Source organism: Camelus dromedarius, chromosome 9 (assembly GCF_036321535.1).
Source record: "Camelus dromedarius isolate mCamDro1 chromosome 9, mCamDro1.pat, whole genome shotgun sequence".
Lineage (NCBI taxonomy): Eukaryota > Metazoa > Chordata > Mammalia > Artiodactyla > Camelidae > Camelus > Camelus dromedarius.
This window is the reverse complement of record NC_087444.1, coordinates 71,192,545-71,197,587: the sequence shown is the minus strand read 5'-3', so window position 1 is coordinate 71,197,587 and position 5,043 is coordinate 71,192,545.

The window sequence follows — 5,043 nt, the reverse complement described above, 5'->3', positions numbered from 1 at the left end:
CTTTCCTCCCCCCAAGAGCGGAGCCGATCCGGCCACGCCCCCTCATGCCGTTCTGACTCCGCCCTCTCCGGGGATTCCACGCCCCAGGATTCTCCGCCAGCCCCGCCCTGCACCACCACCCCCGCATTCCTCTCCCTGCCTTTCCCAGGATTCTACACCTGCTGCCAGGATCCTATGTTCGCCACTCCCAGGATTCTTTGATCGCCGCCCCCATCCCCCAGAATTCTATCTTTGCCCTCTCCTGGTGTTCAAACCCCGCCCCCTTTGTGTTATAGCCACGCCCTCTTACACTCGCGGTTGCCTTCGCGCCTCGCCCCCGTCTAATGAGGTACTCTTATTGAGCCTTATTCACGACTTCCGGCCGTTTCCACCCCCGCCGTTCGAGATAGCCCCGCCCACCTGCTCTCCCCGTAGTCTGCCCCTCCTCCCAGGAGCCCGGTACGGCCTGGCCTCTGCCCGGCCTCTGCCCGGCTCTACGATAGTCGAAGCCGCCTCGTCGCACCTGCGTGAGGCACATGGGTTCTCATAGGCCCTCCCCTCTGGAGCCCCGCCCCCATGCTGAGACACCCTCCTCGCATCCCCTTCCCTGCCTAGCAACTTCCCCAGTTCTCGCCCCGCGCCCGCTTTGTCTCTCCGGTCTGTGCAAGATTTCAGCGTACCCTGGTTTCTTTCTAATTTCTGCCTCGGGACACTGGGAGTTGCCGCTTCGTTTCTTTTCAGATATATCTGTCCCTTTTAGTTTCTCTGTCTTTGTGTCTCATTATCTTTGCTTCTCCTCTGTCTCTGTGTTTCTCTAACTCTGGGTCTTTCAGCCTCCGCATTTCGGCGTCGCTTTGTTTCTGATCTCTCTGGTGTCTTTCTATTGCTGTTTCTGTGTCATTTGTCTCCATTCTTTGTCTCTGTCTCTGCGTCTCTCTCTGCCTCTGTATGTCTCTGTGTGTTTCTATCTGTGAGCCTCTCTCTTTGTGTGTCTGTGCCTGTCTCTCTGTTTGTTTCTGTGTCTCTTTCAGTGTCTCTTGTTTCTCTCTGCGTCTCTCTTGACCTCTCACCCTCCTTGCATCCCCCAGTCCTCTCCTGCATCTGGTCCGCATCGTCTCTTTACCGCGGCCGCCCGCCAGGGGGCAGCACAGACCGGACCCCGCGCTCCGCTGGCCCTGCGGGGCTGGGCTAGGGTCCGGCCTCCAGACTCGGCTGGTCCCTCCCCGTGTCCTTGTCCCAGTTCTATCTTCCCAGCCTCCTCGCGTCTTTGTGTCTCTCGCTCTGACTCGGCCCCTTTGTCCCTCCCGGGCGGCTCCCGCTCCTCCCTACCCCCACCTACCTCTTCACATTCCTTGGGCTGCCGTGGGGGAGCTGGTGAGGCCGCCCAGCGTGCAGGGTGAGGGCGGGAAGCAGGAGGCCGAGAGAGGGGATGCCCGAACGTCTGAAATCCCTCTGTTCCAGTTCCTCTGAACGCGAGCTAATCAGCTGGGGGCAGCTGCTTGTGCGCTTCTTCCCCTACCAAGAGGACGCCCGAGACTTGCCTTCCCTTTCCACCTGCCACACACCTGAGCTTTCCTTCCCAGAAGGGCAAGATCTTAAGTAGTGGAGACTCTTATTGGCATTACTCTTATTACTGGCATTCACGTCTTGGTAATAATACTATTAATAAATGTGTTTAGTACTTACTATGTGCCAGGAACTGATCCAGGTGCCCTATCTCGAGTAATCCCCGCAGCACCTATGTGATAAGGAGACTGAGGCACAGAGAGATAAAGTGACTTGACCCAAATGTCACAGTTTACAACTTGTCAGTTAATTCTGCAGGAGAATCCCGTGAAGGGGAGGCTATCGTGATCCCCATTTCACTGTAAAGTACACAGAACACAGTGGTTATTTATTTGCCCCACGCTACCCAGCAAGGAAGAAGCAGGCTGGGATCTCCCCATGTGTATCTTAGGCTCGGCACTGGCCTGGTTTGAGGCCAGCTGGACAAATATAGTAAATCTCCCCCTCCTCTTATCTGTGGTTTCAGTTACCCCGTGGTCAACCGCAGTCCAAAAATATTAAGTGGAAAATTCCAGAAATAAAAATTTATGGATTTTAAATTGTTCTGAGTAGCTTGATGAAATCTGGAGCCTGAGACGTAAATCATCCCCTGGTCCAGTGTATCCTTGCTTATACACTACCTGCCTGTTAGTCACTTAGTAGCAGCCTCCGTTATCAGATCAACTGTGGAGGTTATCACAGTGCTTATGTTCAACTAACCCTTATTTTACTTAATAATGGCCCCAAAGCACAAGAGTAGTGATGCTGGCAATTGAGATATTCTCTTACTATGCTTCATTTATAAGTGAAAGCTTGTCGTAAGTATGAATGCATAGGAAAAAACATTGTATATGTAGGGTTCAGTACTATCCAGGGTTCCAGGTATCCACTGGGGGTCTTGGAACATATACCCCACAGAAAAGGGAGGACTCCTGTAAGTGCATAATAAATTCTCTCTAGAACTCAGTCTTTCTCTCCTCAGTCTGGGGCCAGACTGGAGGCCAAGATCTCTGGGGTTAGTGCTAGTTTTGCTGCTAACTTGCTTTGTAAAATTGAGCTCCCCTCCCCTCCCGTTTCTCCCTTGAACAAAATAACCAGCCCCCAGGGAGAATTCTTCCAGGAAGCACCGCCCCCAGCACCCACTCTTTTCCTGGTCTGTCAATGAGTGGGTTCAGCTGTCTCCTGACTGTTTTTTGGGTGCAGGGGTGAGCCCAGGAGGGAAGCCCCAGAGGGCAGCAGGCTGGAGTTTCATGCCCCCAGTCACGTGCATAAGGGGATGTGGATAAGGCTGAGCACTGCTGCATTTGTTGACAAAAGTCTGGGTGAGTCTCATTCCTGCTGAGTTGACTTCCAGTGTCAAGGAGTCTTAGAGGTGACACTTCACTGAAGAACCATAACCACCAGGAGGTTGGGGCAAAAGGCCAAAGGCTTTCTGATGGAGCTGTGGACTTGATGACAAGTATTTCACCTGCCCAGTAACCTCTTACACGCTAAGCCCTTATGGTTCAGAATAAGCCTGGCCCAGTCCTGGCCAATCAGAGCATTTGATCTCCTGGCCATAGGACTGGTTCAGGGATGGGAGTGGGACCCATTTTTGACCAATGAGAATTAGCCCTGAGACTTCTTGTTGAATAGGAAAGGGGCACCCTCTTTTGATGGCAGTTGCTAAACTGTTAGGATAGAAATCTGGCATTATGGGTGCCACTGGAGACAAAAAAAACCTGCCTGTGCATGGAGGACAGCGAAGCTGAGAAATGGAAAATGACAGTTTTCTGATGAGACTATTTGAGTCCCTGGATCCAGCTATACCTGAAGATTAATCAGCCTTTGAGCTACCTGATTATATGAGTGAATAATTTTCCCTTTTCACTTATACAACTTTTTTGTCATTTGCAGGGAAACATACCATTACTAATAAAATCTCTGATTCAGAGGAGTCACAAATTCCAGTAAAGTTCCAAGGACAGGGAACAGGGACTGAAAACTTATGAGTTCTTCAAGATGTCCAGACTGTGAAGGACAGACAAGCTTTGTTACAGTGGGGGAAATGAGAAAGGACATTCCAGGAAGGGGAAATAGTAAAGTCACAAAGGTAAAAGATAGGGGAACATGTGAGAGAGGGAGCAGTGGGTGTGTGTGAGGGGCAACATCTTAGCAGGCTCTGAATGCCAGGTGAAAGGTGGTTCATGTTCCTGAGAGTAATAGGGAGCCACAGAAGGTTGAGGAGCAAAGGGAGCCTACCCTAAACGTGCCTTTACTTCCTGGAACCACAGATCCTATGATTCCCTCCTCCCCCTCTCCCCTTCCCTTAGACCCTTGGCCAAGGTGAAAGGAGGGGTCAGACTGAGGAGGGTGCAGGCTACCATCTGTATGCAAATTGCCTGGGATGCAATGCAGATGAGGGATCTTATGCAAATGTATGCCCTTCTGGGAGGCAGGCCCAGCCCCTCCCCTCATTACATCAGGGACCTGGTGCTGGGCAGAGCACCCCTTAGTCCCTGGGGTCCCCTCTCTCTCCCCTCCTCCAAGCCATATGTTCGCTCTCCCTCCAGCTCCCCAAACCTCCCCTCACCAATATCTGCCCTTAGAGTGGTATCTCTCTCCACCTGGTCCCTTCCTGGCTTTTCTCCCTGTCCCTCCATTTTCCATGAATTATGATGATAATTATGACAACAACAATAATAATAACCACATACTGAACACGTTCCAGGCTTTGCACTAAACACTTTCCACAGTTAGCAAATTATCCCCGATACCCTAGAATCCTCTATATGTTGGCTGTTTTTTGGGGTTTTTTTAATGGAGGTACTGGGGATTGAACCCAGGACGTCATGCATATTAAGCCCGCACCCTACCACTGAACTCTACTCTCCTCAACTGCTTAATTTTTATTTTTAAAGAATATTCAGTTCTGCCAGACAGAAAGCAAGAAATCCACACAAATAAGGAGACAGATGAAACGAAGGATGCAGATTAAGAAGCAACTCATGAGGCTTGTTAAACCTATTAAGAATGTGAGCTGAAAGTAGATGGGAAGGGTGGAAAGATCTAGAAGCTCCAGGTATCTGAGTCCTTGACGTGCTTCCCATTGGTGACTCCCGCTCTGCTCCATGAGTCCTGTGCCCACGGCAGGCAGGTAGAAGCCATGGCTACCAAGTCTGTTTTCTGCCAGCTACAGTTGCAGCCGATCTTATTTGCCACCTCATGATCCTGGTACCTTCTGGGTGCAGAATCTCCTGGCTCCCCCTCAACTCTGGGAGCGGGATGGTGAGAGACAGGACAAGAGAGCCACGTGTACCCCCGAGCTCAGGTGGTGGGAACTTTTATTGTTTTTTTTTTAATTGAAGTACAGTTTACAATGTTATGTCAATTTCTGGTTTCTCACATTGGTTTTAATCCGATTCAATAAACCATGGGATTTGAGCACCTTAATTAGGCCCGTGAGCTCTTCTACTCAGGGGACTTCTGGGCATCCGCTCAGTTGCCTATGGAGAGGCTCTCATCGCATCTCTCCAATTT